The sequence below is a fragment of the Sylvia atricapilla genome, chromosome W, assembly GCF_009819655.1.
Source record: "Sylvia atricapilla isolate bSylAtr1 chromosome W, bSylAtr1.pri, whole genome shotgun sequence".
Taxonomy (NCBI): domain Eukaryota; kingdom Metazoa; phylum Chordata; class Aves; order Passeriformes; family Sylviidae; genus Sylvia; species Sylvia atricapilla.
Window position 1 is genome coordinate 14605836 of NC_089173.1, and position 17361 is coordinate 14623196.

The 17361-nt window shown below is 46.1% G+C and overlaps 1 long non-coding RNA gene and 1 pseudogene across 1 annotated transcript in view; both read right to left on the minus strand.

Moving 5' to 3' along the window:
- Positions 1–684: 684 nt before the first annotated feature.
- LOC136373474 (uncharacterized) overlaps positions 685–17361 on the minus strand; it is a 73561-nt gene continuing 56884 nt past the window's right edge. The window contains exon 2 of the long non-coding RNA XR_010745652.1: positions 685–800. This is a non-coding gene — a long non-coding RNA (uncharacterized lncRNA). The remainder of the gene's footprint in view (positions 801–17361) is intronic.
- LOC136373275 (syntaxin-1B-like) lies at positions 7614–8458 on the minus strand (annotated as a pseudogene).

Sequence of the window (17361 nt, forward strand, 5' to 3'; positions counted from 1 at the left end):
TCTGAGAGGCACTAATGTGATTATTTCTCTTCCCATTTGCACAACATCAGAATTAAATGCAGAAATATTCACCCTCTGAAGGATATGGCTTGGGGACAAAAAGGCAGCAAAGGTTTTCATCATGTCACCCTCTTAGCGAGGAAAACACATAATCAAGGGGGATGATTATGTGGGTGCTTTATTGATAAGAGCTCTGGGAGCTCAAATCCAACTCCGATGAGGGTTCAAGAAGGCCCCAATATTATACCCCTCTGTTACACAACTCTATGTTAAACATTAACCTCCATTGTTCTATTGTATATACCCAAGCATGAATTTTGGTGAATATTTTCCCTTGTGATTCTCATGATTCTAGTTTGAGATAATAATTATGTTCAGCTACCAACAATCGTTACAATTATATTTATCTTATGATGATTAGGTACAGTTTCACCCAACCTAGTAAAGGATAGCTTTATTTCTAAGTACAAATCGTCCCAATCTTGTCTTTCTCCCCCCGCCCCGATTACCCAGGCAAAGTTATACTTGATTTGGTTGGAACAATGGAAGCAACATCCTGGTTGCAGTGAAGCTGAGGTTCTATTCCCCAGCTTTGTGGTAACAGAAATTATTAACCCTATCTTAACAACCCAGAGAGCAGGAAGATGATTGCTCTTGAAAACTGTGGTAAATGTAATGTATAAATTCGTGTATCAAAGATTTGGTTTATTAAAAGCTACTCCAGGGCATCTCCGAGATTCCAAGACCTGTGGTGCAAGCCTCGAAACCACAACATTTGCAACAGAAATGACATGGCCGGACTGGAGATGGCCCATTCATCAAGGATGGGCCTCCACAGCTGCTCGACATCTGATATCAATCTTGATAGGGGATCCGGAGGATGACCAAATCAGCACCCCAAAGACAAGATCCGGGAAGACTCCTGAATCGTCTTTTCATACTTACGGGAACCCCTTTCAAGACCTCGCTTGGAAATAAAGAGATACATGAATATTTGGACTTTCAATGGACTTAGCCTCAGGGCAAATAAACTATATAAAAACCTTACACTGGGACCCAGTGTGTGTGGCTGAGGTTGGACGGTACCGTTGTTACTGTCACTCTGCCCACCCAACATTCAATCGATGTTGTCCAATTTTATCGTGGCTTTTTAATTGGTTTTTTATTGGGTTTTTTAAATTGTTTTTTTAATTTCTTAAATAAATTCTGTTATTTTTAATTGGCTTCTTCTCATTTATAACAAAACCACTCTTGAAAACCACTCGTGGAAACAACTCTTCCAGTTTTCCCACTTCATGTTTGATTCACATCTCTGTTAAAAAAAAAAAAAAAAGACAAGTAAAAACTTTTCTTTGTGGCCCAAATAATGACACCAGTTAATAATTGTGATTCATGACATTGGCTGCTCCTGTTTGGTGCTTTCTGCCCATGATTCCGCCTGAAAGTCACTGCCAGAAGATCACTTGCTGTCAGCCAATGGCGCCAAAGCTTTCTACAGGTCTCAGGTTTATTGCTGTGCTAATATTTGGGAAATAGGATTCACTGTTGAGGAACATGAGGGAAAGATGTCACTCATCCACTCTAATTTTGTGAAGAATAAAAAATACTGGGCCTTTTTTGGAGGATAGAGAGGTTTCTTCGGTTTTGTAACCAAAGCAATGTTTATTCTATTCCATCTGTTGAAACCCGGTTGGGAAGATTTTTCTTTATCTGTTGTAACTCCAGAAGGGAGGGAGTAACTGCCTTCACTGATAACAAGCCCACTGTTAAAACTGGGTGGGGCATTGTTTCTCATCTCTGTTCATTGTTCCACTGCCCCCATGGGAATATCTTCTGTTAATGGACCATTAAAGCTCACCAATGACATGACATGTTACATCATCCCATTGTAAGATGCTCTACCCAGGGAGGAGGAGCCAAACCATTTCCACCTAGATAAAAAGGAGCCACAAGTGTCACCAGACATCCAGTGTTCCCACAGGACTCCCAAAGGAAGACTGGGCCCATCTCTGGACCCTTGGCTCCACAGGATCATTACTGCTTCCAACAGGACCACATCTGCCACTCCAGGAGGGCTTACTTTTGGACTGTTTTCCAACACCCTGACCAACAGGGTGTCAGGTTGTATTTCTGATTCTGTCAGGGTTTTCTAGGATTTCTTGTTTGTTTGCTTATTCTTTTTTACTACAACATTTGTATTTTTAATATCCCTAGTAAAGAACTGCTATACCTATTCCCAAAATCTTTGCCTGACAGCCTTTTAATTGCAAATTTATAATAATTTGGAAAGGGGGAGGGGGGGGGGGCTAACATTCCAAGGGAGACTCCAATCTTCCCTAGCAGATATCTGTCTATCTAAACCAAGACAAGAGGCCATCTCCTTCTCCCATAAAACCAAGCACTGCAGGATCTGTCTTGGAGACAGACTCCTGCAAGCCAGACAGAACATGTGAGTTGTAAAACAGCTCCTCATCACAAATGGCTCTGTGCCATTACAAACAGGAGGGAAAACTCTCGTTAAGGTGTATTTGATACAGCATAGTTCAGCTTGACCCATTTGCTAGGCTTGAACAGTCAATTTTTTGCCTCTCAGCATTAATCCAGCCTGAAAAACTTTGTATATCAAGTGAAAGGTTATCAAAGACTCCATGGAGATGTTGTAGTGCACATGGATTGACAAAACCATTAAAACAAAGCCCATTTTTTAGAGAAGCAGAAGTTGATCCAAGTCACGGAGCTCAGAGGGGTGGTTATGTTGTGTGAAGCCAAATTACAAACATCCTGTGAAGTGAGGGTTGCACCAGAACTCGAATCTGAGACTGTTTAAAGCCTTGGTGATCACCGTGGTTGCAAAGGTAACTCTGACCCTGTTTCCAGGCAAAGCCAGGGCAGTCATCCTGTGGATGTCACTGCTGTCCCAGCCCTGGGTGTGACTCATTCCTGAGGCTCCAAGAGCTCCAGCAATGCAGATTGCCAGGGACAACATCCAACTGTCCCCTGGATCTCACTTGGAGCTTTGCAAACAGCACTTAGGCACCAAATCATCCCTGAAGAAGCTCTCCTTGATTCATAATCAGTGCCACTGTGGGATCCTGGCAGACTGACGTATCTGTCATTCCCACGGTGTGATGGGAACATGGTGAGGATAAAAAATTGCCACAAATCCCTCTCCTTTCTCTTCCATCATGAGAGCTTTGCCCTCCTAGCCAGAAACAGCCCCTAAATCTAAATCTCTGCTTGGAAAAAAACAGAGATTTGTGCACACAGGGCTTCAGGCTCTGGGAAACAGGAATTTCCAGTCTGAGCTTCCCAGGAGTGACAGGATAAAGGGGAACAGCTTCCCACTGTCACAGGGCAAGGACAGTTGGGATAATGGGAAGGAATTCCTGGCTGTGAGGGTGGGGAGGCACTGGAATGGATTTTCCAGAGAAGCTGTGGCTGCCCCACCCCTAGGAGTGTCCAAGGCCGAGTTGAACGAGGCTTGGAGCAACCTGGGGTAGTGGAAGGTGTCCCTGTCCATGGCAGGGAGTGGGACTGGATTATCTATAAGGCCTTTTCCAAACCATTCTGGGATTCTGTAATCCTAAATTATTTCTGGTAGATTTTGTATTAGTTGACTGCAAGAAGAGACATGGACATAATATTTCATCCCTGACAGGGAAATCCAACAGCAATATTTTATCCCTGGAAAAAGCAATTTAGTTCATGCCTGTAGTGAAACACCCTTAAAAATTACCTCAGACTGAGATGTGACCTGCTCCAGGCTGCCCGCACAGATCAGGGACACCAAAGACATCCAGCTGAAGCAAACACCAAAAAAGAGCTCAATTTGTTGCTAAAACCCAAGGATGGAGTTTCCAAGACAAGCACTGTCTCCCCTGAATTTCTTGGCAGAGATCCCTACTTCTGCAGGAAAGCTTGTGAGCCAGATCTCTATGGTTTTTTTTGAGAGGCAGCAGCAGATATTTGATGAGCTCTATGAATAGAGTTGTTGATTCACTGCAAAATACAGGAAAAACTGGGGAGAAAACAAATCAAGTAAATTTAAACTGTTGACACATTTCTGGGCTAGGGAGGGAAATGTAAAAATGTTTTGAAGCAAGGCAATCACTTGGTAGCCCCTACAGCAGAATGAATTTCTGATTTGACACTAAGTATATTCAGAATAAAATTACCAAGTGCAATTTGAGGACTAAAAAAACCCCTTTTTGAAAAATTTCTGGAAATGGAAATACTGAGCAATGGTTTTCAATGAAGAAAATGGAAATATAATCCATTCAATATCTCCTATTGAACTAAAATATTTATATATTTTGAATGAAGAATTTATCCTTTCTCTCATGCTGGGGAACTGGAGAACAACAAAATGAAATCACAGTTCAGCATTCCCCTCCAATTTTGCCGATAAATGTGGATGCCCAGATGTTTGGCCAAAGAGATGCTTCAAATGCAAGAGAATTCAGGGAACTGAGAGTTCCTTTGCGGTGTTCAGGAGGCTTTTTAAAAGCTGCATTTACAAGAAATTATTCTGTTTGTGGGTTTTTGTTGTGACATCAAAAATCAATAGCATAGAAGGGACTAAAGCTGAGTGTTTGAACTGGAATACACAATCTCCCCAGGGTCCCTGAGCAGGAGCTGTTGAGCTGTGATAACCCACCTCACCTTTAAAATGAGTTCTGCAGGGTGATTAATTTGCTCTGGAATTATTTACTTGTCTAAATGTCAGCAAAAGATTTTGTGTTCTTAAAAAAAATTCTTTTCAGTGACACTTGTTCAACTGAAAGACTGCAGGTGCTGCCAGCACTGTTAGAAAGGCTTTGGGCTTTTCATCCAGCTCCTTTTAACACATTTTACCAAAAATTCCTCTTTTGGTGCCTTCCATGTGTGTGAGCACAGAGCAGAGCTGAGGGGCTTGAATTTTTAACTTTGACTTTATCTTATTTTTCCCTTTAAATGTGAACTTCTTACATTTCTGATGCTTATTTGGGACATAATTAAAACAGCTCTCTCGTGTATATTCTTGGAATTGTTAGAGCAGGTTCTCCACCTCGGTGTCACCATCTCCAGGAATATCCCTAAATGTGCTCCAGATGAGTCCCAGAGTCAGAAGAGAAAGGAATTTTCCCCATCCTGTTGGGTGTTCATGCCCACATTACAATATCATTAATTACTCTACAGTAATTAGATCCTGTCTGAGGCCAGTATTTAATGAAAGGCCACCAGGCAGCAGAAAGAATTAAATTCATAAATACATAAAGTCTCATTAACCACTGAAGCCATTGGTGGGAAGAACCACTCTGAGGTGTGAAGTTTCTCCTCTTTTCCTCCTCCTTTAACTCCTCATGGATCCCCGAACAGAAATCAGGGTTTTTCTCCTGCTAATCCCACACACAGGAGATCTCATGGCTGCTGAAGCCCCACAAGCACAGGACCATCCCTTCTGTGCCAGGCTCCAGGGGAGTTGTGTTCCATGAAATCCTCAGGGAGCATGTCCTGGCTGGAAGCACTGCTGGTGATCCAGCTTTTTTTTCTGTTTTTTATGGCTAATGATCTCCTGAGCAGCAAAACCAGTTAGGCCAGAGGCTGCCCAGCCACCCAAGAGGGCTCCAGGGAGGTTGTTTGCACGGAGCTGTAACCGTGGGGCGTGAAAGGAGGTTAACTATGTTTTATTGAGCTCAGATTTGCCACCTCCCAACCTCAGCAGGTTTATTTCTCTTCTCTTTGTTTCCTGGGAGGCTGTAAATAACTTCAGTGCTTCCCAGGAGGTTGCTCTTGCAGCCACACAGTAAATGTGGGGTTGGATGTGAGATGCAAGAGGTGTTTCCAATGGTCTGGAAGTTGTGGATTCTTTCCTTTTAAATGAAAATTAAATAAACGTGAACTTCCATTCATCAAAATTTGAATGAAAAAGGAATATTCATTTAGACCTCACAAATGGAAAATAAAGAAGTAGGAAAAGGGCAGGAGCAGAGACCACTCAACTTGGCTCCCAGAGCTCTCATAGGGATGGACATTCCTGATGTGAGGGTTTTCCAGGTCAACAGAAAATATGAATTTATCAGCATGAAAATTAAGTTTTCTACATTCCTAAGAATTTAACTCAATCAACACACTGACAAGTCATTCAATTTCTGCTCTTCCTTAGCTTTGGACTCCCTGCTGCAAAGAAATTACTCTCCACACTCAAGAGGTTATTGAAAAATTGTTTTATTAAAGCTCAGCCAGAAGATGAAAATAAATGTAAGGGTGGCTGAGAGCACTGGGATGAGCTGCCAAGAACTACCAGGACACAGAGGGGCCTTCCACAAAGGGTCCCAAAAAACTTAACCAGGCCCCAGGCTCTAGTTTGAGAGGTTTTGGGAAATTCAGGTGGTGATATGGGGACCAGGAAAAAGGGCCAGCCAATTTCCAGCATTTCCAGCACATGTGGGATATTGGCTGGTTTGGCAATGTGCAGGTTGAAGTAAAAGCCTACAGATTCCCAAAAAAACTGTGCAAATCTCCTCCTGGTGTCAGAGTGTGGGATGAGCCATGAAGAACACTCAGCCCAAAGCTGACCCACTGCCTGACAAACCAGCAACGACCAAAATGCAACATGAATGCACCAAATAACCCCAAGGGAGTAGAAATTGGAGGAAGTTGGGAGAATCAGGATTGGGATGTGGTGGAAGAGCCTTCACGCTGCTCCTTGGTGGCACCGAGCCATTGAGTCCCCTCACATGAAACCACAGAGCTGCCAAAAACTTAAACTGGCTTTTTTGCCCTCTCTCCTTGAAAAAGTAACAAAACCGAGAACTGTTACAGTTCTGAAGTCAGGTTTTGGAGTGTTAAAAGTGCTTTTCTTGGCTGGGCGTGGCAATGGAGGTGCAAGGTTCCTGTGCCACCAGGAGAGGTGCTGGTGGTCCCTATGCCACCGTGCAAGGTGTTCTTGGTCCCTGTGCCACCAAACAAAGTGTGCAAGGTCCTTGTGCCATGAAGCAAGGTGTGCATGGTCTTTACATTATTATACAAGGTGTGCATTGTCCTTATATAAATGCACAAGGTGTGCCTGGTCCTCATGCTCCATGCAGGGTGTGCAGGGTCCCTGCCCCATCAGGAATGGTGTGCATGGCCCTTACACCATTATACAAAGTACGCATGGTCCTCGCACCATCACACAAGGTGTCCCCGTCTCATGCCCTGTAGAATAGGAATGGGACTGCGGGCAGCCTTGGTCTTGATGAGTTGCAGCTGTGTCCTTGAACAAGACAAGTGAAAAACTTTGAGGGAGAAGTGTGGAAAGTGGATGTGTGTTGTCATTTACAACAAGAAACGGAGAAATTTATGACCAATTACAAAAGGGTAGAATGTGCATGCACACAGTTTGTTAGCCAAATATAATGCAAAAAGGAGTGCGTGTCATGCGTGTGATACAGAGAAAAAGTATAAAAAGTTGTACTGTGGGAAAATAAACTGCTGATGCTTGCCACCATCTTCAGCGTCAGTCTTTTGCCCACCGTCACCGCTCCACTGTTCAAGGAGCACAGGACAGCCTCCCTCCCACTAGACACCATTTCTCGCCCAGCGCAAGGTGAATCCCCGAGCTCTGCCACAATCTGCCCCACAGCCCCGGCTCAGCGCAGGCCCCAGCCAGGGCATGGCAGGCAGGGGCAGCAGGAGCAGAGACCCAGAGCCGCCGTCAGCAGGGCTGAGCGCCGCAGCGGCCGCTGGTATTTGCCGGCTCTCTTCACCCCACCGCCACCTGGGGCACGTAGTCGAGGGTGCGCAGGACGTGCTGCTCCACACTGTCGGCAGTGCCGTGCTGCTGGGCCAGCAGCCCCTCCAGCTGCACAAACAGCCCACGCAGCTCCAGCATCTGCGCCTCCAGCTCCAGCAGCTGCCGCTGGCGCGCCTGGGCCAGGCCCAGGTGATGCTTGGCCTTGCGCTTCTCCAGGTCGTGGCCGACGATGCGCGGCCTCTTCAGGCTCTCGGCCAGCAGATCCACGTCCTGAGCACCCAAGTTGATGCCCGCCAGCTCCGCCTGCCTCTGGATCTGCTCCTTCAGCCGGTGCCGGTAGCGGCTCTCCCGGGCGTAGTGGCGGGCCAGGATGGCACCGTAGCGGCGCAGCAGCAGCCACAGCTGGGTCTGGTGGACACGGGGCCCGCTTGCCCCGAGACTCCGGCCGGGGCTGCCGGCAGTGCTCCCAGCTGGGGCTGCAGGGCTGAGGCCGCTCTTCTGGCGGGCGATGCTCTCCTCCAAGGTGCAGCACAGCACCTACTGCTGCACCCTGTCAATGCTCTCCAAGAGCTGTTCCAGCCGCTCCAGCGCCCACCACAGCTCGGCCGCCTCCCGCAGCGTTCGGCCCATGGGGCTGGTGTTGTCCCCGACGAACGCAGGGTTGTCGAAGCGCAGGGAGTCGTCGTGGGGGTCCCCCTCGGCTGCCGTTCGCTGCTGCAGCTCGGCCAACCGGTCCCTCATGCTCCGCGGGGCTCCGGCACCGTCTGCGGGGACATGTGAGGCTGGAGCTCCTGCGGGAGCGCTGCGAGCCTTCGCTCCCGACAGCAGAGCAAATATTGATGGAGGAGAACAGGTCCTGCTTCAGCCCCAGGCCGGACACGGCAGGCAGACAGAAGGGTTTGTCCCAGGCAGAGCGGGAGGAAGGCCCGGGCCGGGAGCGCTGCCAGCACCGCCCGCACCTGCGTCACGGAACGGGCTCCGGCTCCGCACCTGATCCGCCGAGGCTGGGCACGAAGACGCTTTTATTCACCCAGAAACAAGGACACCTGAAAGTCCCGTCAGACGGGGCACGGAGCGGGTGGCCCACCCGGCACCCCCGGCCTTCGGAACGGCTCCACCCGGCTCCCAAACCCAGCTCCTGGTTGTGCCAAAGGAAGGGCAAATGACACAGAGTCACTGACTCTGCCAAGCTGGCAGGGGCACGCAGGGAGCACTGGAGCTCCTTGCCCTGCACAGCACCATCCCTCAAAATCCCATCCTGGGCCTGAGGCACTGTCCAAACACTCCTGGAACTCGGCTCATCCCGTTCCTATTGTGAACTGGAAATGGATGGAGGCAAAGCTTGGCCTCTCCCTGCTGTGCGGGTCAGAAGGCTCCGGGGCCCCACAGTGCCCACGATGTCACCGGGAGCACCCTGCATCCCTGAAGCATCCTGAGGGTGAATTCAAAAAGGTGCTCTTGGGGTTTTCCAGGCTGGAAATGAGCGTTGGGATGAGCCAGCTGTCCCACTGTCTTGGTTTGGGAAGACAGGTATCTGGTAGGGAAAGCTGGAGCTTCCCTTGGAATGGAGAATGTAAACCACCACCACCACCCTTTTTCCAATTATAATTTTTTCAGTTAAAAGCTTTTAGGCAAAAGATTTTGGAAATAGAAATAGCAGTTCTTTACTGATATGTATAAAAAACAAACAAACAAACAACAACAAAAAAACCCCACAACTACAGTATTGATAACAAAAACAGTACCAAGAACTTCGAGGACTTTGCTTCACAAAAACCCAGGGCAGTTTGGTCTCGGTGCCTTTGTAGGATCCTCAGAGCACCAAACTGGAACAGTGGAAAAAGAGTCTCGGTGGCTGTGGAGTGGCAGGATGTCCCGGCAAGGCAGGGGGTGCAGGGTCACTCTGTAGCAGACAAGCAGCCCTGATGGAACCACGATGGCAGAGCAGGGCTGGCCCAGCTCTCGCAGGGTGGCAGAGAAGCTCAGAATTCCAGGGCGAGCAGATAAATGCCTATTATCAAGTTGGCTTTTCGCAAGATGTGTGCTATACAATTAATAACTTTGTGGTAAGGATATAAGTTTTTATTTATGCTGTTAGTAAAGAAAATTAGGCATAGTGGTAGTAGTGATATAGTACTTGCTTAAACTGTCTGTTTGGCTGGGATAACATCCAGTGAACATGTAAAGAAGACTCTGCTATTGATACACCAGCTATCAGCATCTGCCATCTGAAGAAAGCATGTACCAAGGCCCAATCTGGAGGTGATAATGAAGACACAGCCAAGAAACACACAGCTCTAAAAAGGTGGACCCAAGGAGGGGCCATGCAAACAGAATATGGAAACTAGTTTATGGAAAAATATGAATATTCAACAGACTGATACAACAGAAAGGGTATTTAAAGAAAGCCTCTGAAATAGCAATTTGTGGACTTGGCTAAATGCCAAGTCACCCGGCCAGCCGTACTTTGCTTTTTTTCCTTATCTCCTAATTGTCTTATCTTTTTTATTAAAACCTATTTCGTAAAATCTACCAAAAAGTGAATCTCGTTTTTCACAATGGCAGATTTCCCAAGACTGGACTGCAGTGAAATCCTCCAGCAGGAGCACCAACCCAGCCGTGCCTTCTCCTCGAAAACCAGACCCACAGGCTACCTGAAGCTCTGCCCTTTACTTGCCTCAAACCCCCACCCCCCTCTGAGCTTCGACCACCCCTTTGTTTTGTTAAATAGTCTTAAGTACGACATTTAGTCTCCTCGGTAACTTATGGGGAAAAAATTCTTTAGAGTAAAAAGGAACAAAACTTAACCCCCAACACCCACACATCACTGCAAGGCAGTGCTGAGTCCACTCCCTGATGAAATGCATAAAAATCACAGCTGAATTCTAGGATATCTATAAAAAATACCTTTAAAAATATACTTCTACAAAACGCATTTCCAAAGTGCATGGGGAAAAATAGTTGCTCTCTACCACTCTGGTATTTTATATTATGTATTTTATAACATGTATTATCATATATGACCTAAACATGATGATATAAAGTATATAACAGCTATGATATAATATCAATATAATATCAAATCAATATAATATCAAGAGAGGGACAGCCAAGGGAGGTTTAGAAAAGGTCAAGCAGCTCTGAAGGGAGTGGAATTCCTTCCCTCCAATGCCATCTGATGGATGTACATAAAGGGGGGCTCCAGCATCGCTGCAAAACAAGTTTTTGTTTTCTGTAACCATCAAGGCCAAGGGGAAAAAAAAAAAAAAAAAAAAAAAAAGCCCTTTTGTCCCTGGGTTTTGGAGGATGTGTTGTGTTAAAAAGGAGATATTCATTCCCATCAGAGAGGAAATGCCACTGGAATCAGTGCAATAAAGTGAAATGTCAAAAAAGTCATCAGATTAAAGAGGGGGAAAAGTCAAAATAGAATGACAGAATCCCTGAATCATTAATGTTGGAAAAGGCCTCTTAGACCACGAGTCCAGCCAGTGCCCAATTCCCACCTTGTCCCCAGCCCAGAGCACTGAGTGCCACCTCCAGGAATTCCTTGGACACCTCCAGGGATGGGGACTCCAAACCTCCCTGGGCAGCCCCTGGCAAGGCCTGACCACCCTTTCCATGGAGAGATTCCTGCTGAGTTTATTCCATATATTAATTTTCACCACCTGCCTCCAGCCAAGCATGGAGCCCCCATGGCAGCTCTACACAAATCCAGCCCCATCTACCCCCAAAAATCACTGTTTAAACAATGTTATCTGTTGGAGTCCAGGACATCCCCTTGGATGAGCTGGGACACAAGGAAGGGCATTTGAGCCCTGGACAGGGGGGTGTGGAGCCGGTCCAGGGGGCTTGGAGACCTTGGCACAGAGCCCAGGAAAACACCGGGTTTGATTTTAGTCCATGGGAGAGGCTTCCAACACAGAGAGAGGAATTGCAAACCATCGGGATGTGAAAACATTAGTTTAGCACAGTAGAAGATGCAAAATTCAGTAGTTTTAGGGTTCATAGAATAGAGGTAAATGGGGACAAGATGGTGGAATTTGGGTGGTACCTCATGTACTTCCCCTTTTCTTCCTTGTCCTCCATCTTTTGGGGTGGTGATGACACAAGGTAGTTAGAGTTGATTGGGTCAAAGTAGAAATGACCCTTTTAGTGTGAGCACTAGGCATTGGTACAAAATAGTAAATAACCAACACGTAGTTATCTGTATAAATGTAAGGGAACATCCCATCCGTGGGCAGTCACCTCATGTCCCAGCCTCTGTCCAGACCTCAGCTGGGAGCAGAGAAAAGTCTGAGATATCAAATAATAAACAACACGAGAAACCTGAAAACAAACCTTGAAGACTCCGCTTTTTATACCAACGCAACTCGGGGCTTTTAGAGGGCCAAGGACTTTAAACAACCTAAATCTTGGGTGAGGAAACCCTCCCCAAGAGTTATCACTGCTATTTAACAAGGACAAGAACAGAGCAATAACTCCTCATTTCCCATGAAATATCCCTTAGGTAACAGTCCAACCTTCTCCTCAAGCCAAGTCACCCTCTGAACCCACCCATGTCTCACAGTGGCCAAGGGACCTCACCCTGAGCCTCCTCCTCCTCCCCTGCTCCTTTCATTGTGGGAAGCCTGCCTGAGATATGGCTGCGTGAGAAAGGACATAGCAGCCAGACTCAGCTAGTCTCTGTGTGAGAAACTAGGCGTACGTGACTGAAGCAGAGCCAACAGTGCCCTTGAAACACAGGTGCAGAGATACCAGCTGGGTTGTTGAGAATAGTTGGTATGCAGTAAAGAAAATTAACGAGATGGGAACTTGGAATCGCAAGGCTAGTAATAGAAAACAAAGCATTAGTGTTAGACCCAATCCTGAGCTTAGATTTTGCAATATGCATGAGCTAATTATTGTGTGTATAAAAAACGGCTGGTTATACAATAAAGCGAGACTTTGTTGACCATGACAGCATGAGACACGTCTCCCATCTTTTCCAATATCTGGTGACCCCGACGTGATGCGCTGCGTCCCTCCCTGCAGGAGTTGAGAAAAGATGATGGGTTCGGATTCTGCGGCAACCAGAATAGTGTAAGGGCGATAAGCGAAGAAGCCCCGACCCTGAGTGATCGTAACGACGAGCTCAGCCGATACGTGCCGCCGACAGCCTTTTGGAGAGTTGCAACAGCGCTGACGTGAGTATGGATAGGCAAGCGGCATATGAGTTATTTACCGCCTGCTTAAGGCAGAGGCGGATACAGGGTATCGACCTGAATAAAGAATTACCTTCACTTTTGAGACACAGGGAGTCTTATGGGTTTTTTACTAATCCCCACACAGTGCATGAGTTATCAGAATGGAAAAAGTTCGGAGATAAGTTGTGGGAGTTGACCTTGGAGAATGATAAACCGGCTAAAAAGATTGGAAAGCTCTGGCGGGTAGTGCACAATGAGCTGTTATTAATGCAGGCAGAAAAAAGAGCTGCAAAAGAAGTCAAAGCCGCTCAGGAACGTAATTATGCCTATGACTCCTCGCGGCAACATCCTAATACCCCCAACCCTCCTGCCTTCACCACGGTTACCTTGCCTGCTCCACCGGCCCCTGCTGAAGCCGCGCCATCGGCACCTCCCCTAGACGAGAGCTACGAGCACTCCCCTGAGCGCACCCCTGTCCCTGCCGGTGCTTCAAGCCATCTGCCTACCCCCCGCAGTCAGGAGCCTATCCCTGGGGCGGAATCCGACCTAGCGGAGGCCCTGGCAAGGCAGCGGCGTGAGTTATGGGTATCGCTGGCCCGCCAAGGTGCGGAAAGTGGGGACAAAGGGTTGCTAGAGGTTGCCTCTCAATGCCTGGCGTGTCCGGTGGTGTTTACCCAAAACGCAGCTAGAAGTCTAACGGCAAATCTGAGCGCGCTTGACTGGAAGCTGTTAGCACAATTGCGTACTACAATGGCACAATACGGTGTGAACAGTGAGCCGGCAAAGCAGATGCTTGAATATCTTTTTAATGCGCATTTGCTTCTGCCTGGGGATATTAGGAGTATAGCTAGATTGATCTATTCACAGCATCAGGTTATGTTGTTTGATGCGCATTAGCAGGCAGAAGCTCAGGCATCTGTGGCGGTACAAAGAGGACCGGGTGATCCTTTGCACGGAATAACAACAGATGAGCTATTAGGTCTCGGCGCATTCCTTAGATTAGAAGCTCAAGTGTTAATGAGCCCCGATAAAGTCCGTAAGACAATGGAAGTAGCGCGTAGGGCTATGAATAAGGTAAAAGATCCTGGGAGAACGCCTATATACATGGGCATTAAACAAAGTAGGGAAGAGTCGCTGAGTTCGTTTGTAGATAAAGTGGCCGAGGCTATAGATAAAGCGGGGGTGCAAGAGTTTATGAAAGGGGCATTACTGAAGCAGTGTATATTACAGAATGGGAACGCACAGACTCGCTCATTAATAAATACTATGAATGAAGACTAGACCGTTCCCTTGTTGCTTGAAAAGGCTGCCAGCATGCCATCTGGCTCTCAGGCATTTTTAGTGAAGACAATTAAGCAATTAGGTTTAGGGCTCCAAGAACAGGCAAAAACATCACAGAATCAGGTCATGGCTGCCCTTGCACCTCTCCAAACTGCAGCGGCCGGTATGGCTTGTAACCGCACCGGTCAGGTCGGCTCTCGCATGAAGTGCTTCCGCTGTGGAAAGTCTGGTCACATCAGGAAGAAGTGCCAAGTTAAGAGTGTCTGGTGTATTAACTGTCAATCTAACACCCACAATACTGCTACATGCCGCCGTAAGCAGGGAAACGCGAGACACAGCGCGAGCAGCAGCCGCGCCGGGATACAAGTAGCAGCTGCAATGCCATCCAACAGCTCCGACCAGCCACAGCCGGAAGCCTCGGTCTGGACCTGGCAGCCGCAGTAGAGGTTACGCTGATGACACCTCACCCACAGACTGTTCCTACGGGAATCTTTGAACCTATAATCATAGAAGGCAATCAAGTCGGCAGACTAATATTAGGCAGATCATCAGCTTCGATATCCGGACTATTTATCCTGCCTGGGTTGCTGGATGCTAATTACAGCAGAGAAATCATGGTCATGGTACATACCCCTTTTCCACCTTTAAAAATCGCCAAGAGTCAGAGATTGGCTCAAGTGGTGCCCCTACCACAACTCGTGAAAGCCCTCCCCCAATTCAACCAACACCGCGGGGGAAAAAGAGTTTCGAGAACACTAGAGGACTTGTCTTGTTAACCGTGGATCTTTTGTCCCGGCCTAAAAGACAGCTGCAGCTACGATTTAAGGATAAAACTGTGGAGTTAACTGGACTGTTGGATACGGGCGCAGACTCAAGTATAATTTCTCCGGACTACTGGCCACAAAACTGGCCCTTACTAACCTCCTCAACGACAATCACAAGTATAGGCAGCATGACGTTAGCCAGTAAAACACCTACGCTTGTAGTAACTATGGATGGAAAAACTCTGCAAGCTATTTTTTCTGTGACAATGCTGCCACCTACCGTCCAGTGCCTAGTAGGACAGGACATCCTTTCCCAAATAAGTCTCGTCCTCACAAATGAGCACCCTTTTGGGCTAATGGCCACTGCTTGGACTTTCCCAATACCACTTGTCTGAAAAACAGCTGATCCAGTGATGGTTAAGCAATGGCCGTTAAAAAGGGAGAGTCTCATACAAGCACACCAGCTGGTGCGGGAACAGTTACAGCAAGGACACCTTAAACTGTCTACTAGTCCTTGGAATAGCCCCATTTTTGTTATCAAAAAGAAATCAAGAAAGTATCACTTGCTACATGACCTGCGTGCCATTAATGACCAAATGGAACCCATGGAGGCCTTGCAACCTGGCTTACCCAACCCTGCCCTAATACCAGAAGACTGGCCCCTTTTGATTATTGACTTAAAGAACTGTTTCTTTACTATTGCTCTACATCCAAATGATACAAAGCGTTTTGCTTTCACGCTGCCAGCCATAAACAAAAAAGAACCAGACAAAAGATTCGAGTGGACAGTCCTACCACAAGACCTGTTAATCGATGTAAATTCAGTGCAGCATGCGTCCCTCCAAAACAGAGCAGCTATCGACTTCCTACTGCTAGCTCAAGGACATGAATACGAAAAGTTTGAAAGAATGTGCTGCATGAACTTGTCTGATCACTCAGTCTCTATCCATGCTCAGCTTTCTAAGTTACAAGAACTAACCACACATCTACAGAAATCCACAAGCTTTGGACTTGATAATTAGTTGAAAAGACTCAGTTTTGGCCCTTGGGTAACTTCATTGCTGCAACATAGAATAATCTTACTAATTGTTATTGTAACTACTTTATTGCTTTTACCATGTCTTATAAAATACTTGCAACGCATGCTTATGAACATGATTGATAATAGTAAAAAACAACTTTTGTTAGCACAAAAAGAAAACGGGGGAAATGTGGGAAGCCTGCCTGAGATATGGCTGCGTGAGAAAGGACATAGCAGCCAGACTCAGCTAGTCTCTGTGTGAGAAACTAGGCGTACGTGACTGAAGCAGAGCCAACAGTGCCCTTGAAACACAGGTGCAGAGATACCAGCTGGGTTGTTGAGAATAGTTGGTATGCAGTAAAGAAAATTAACGAGATGGGAACTTGGAATCGCAAGGCTAGTAATAGAAAACAAAGCATTAGTGTTAGACCCAATCCTGAGCTTAGATTTTGCAATATGCATGAGCTAATTATTGTGTGTATAAAAAACGGCTGGTTGAACAATAAAGGCGAGACTTTGTTGACCATGACAGCATGAGACATGTCTCCCATCTTTTCCAATATTTCATGGCATTTTTAGCCATTTCACAGCACTTTTAGGCATTTTCCCCTTCTTTTTCCAAGAAATCATTAGCTGCTCCTATCCTTTTTTCCCAGAAAAATGGTATTTTGGAGCCAGATTGGATGGTGATTGGGGTGAGGGTCTCCATCCCATCCTGCTCAAGACCACCACAGTGTGTAAAAGCTTCTCTATCCATTTATAAAGTTTCTATATCCAGTTCATAAAACTTCCAATTAAAACTATTAAATTATCCAGTTGCATCAAAAAGCTTTTTTTTTTACATGAAAACCTCCATTTTACCTACTTTTTTTTTCACCTTTTAATGTCTCAACTACTCAAAAAGCAATGCAAAATCAAAGTAAGAGTTTTTATTTTTTTTATTAAGAGAATCCCACAGCTGGAAAATGAAACATCCTAGATTACATCAGTGACTTAAAAAAAACTCTAGAAAAAAATCTTTACAAATTTACATTTGTACAATACAAAAAACTAACAGCTCATTGCATATAAATATTACATTTGGTCTGCCAACATGTGGCATCAAAATCCCTGAAGTATTCATTAAAGGGACCTGAGATAGTGGATGTGAAGATATGGGCAAAAATATCACCTGAAAAAAATAATATAGAAAGTAGATATAATTCTAATAGTTTTGTGCATTTTTGGAGTATTTTAAATCCAGAACATGACCTGGAGAGCCTAAATCATGTGAATTTTGCTCTGACATCAAGTGGTATTTGTACATGAAATCTGCTCTAATGACTCATGGAGGAATGAAGAGCCTGAATTATATTTCTACAGAAAAATAATCCTCAGACGTTGAGTTCTGAACAC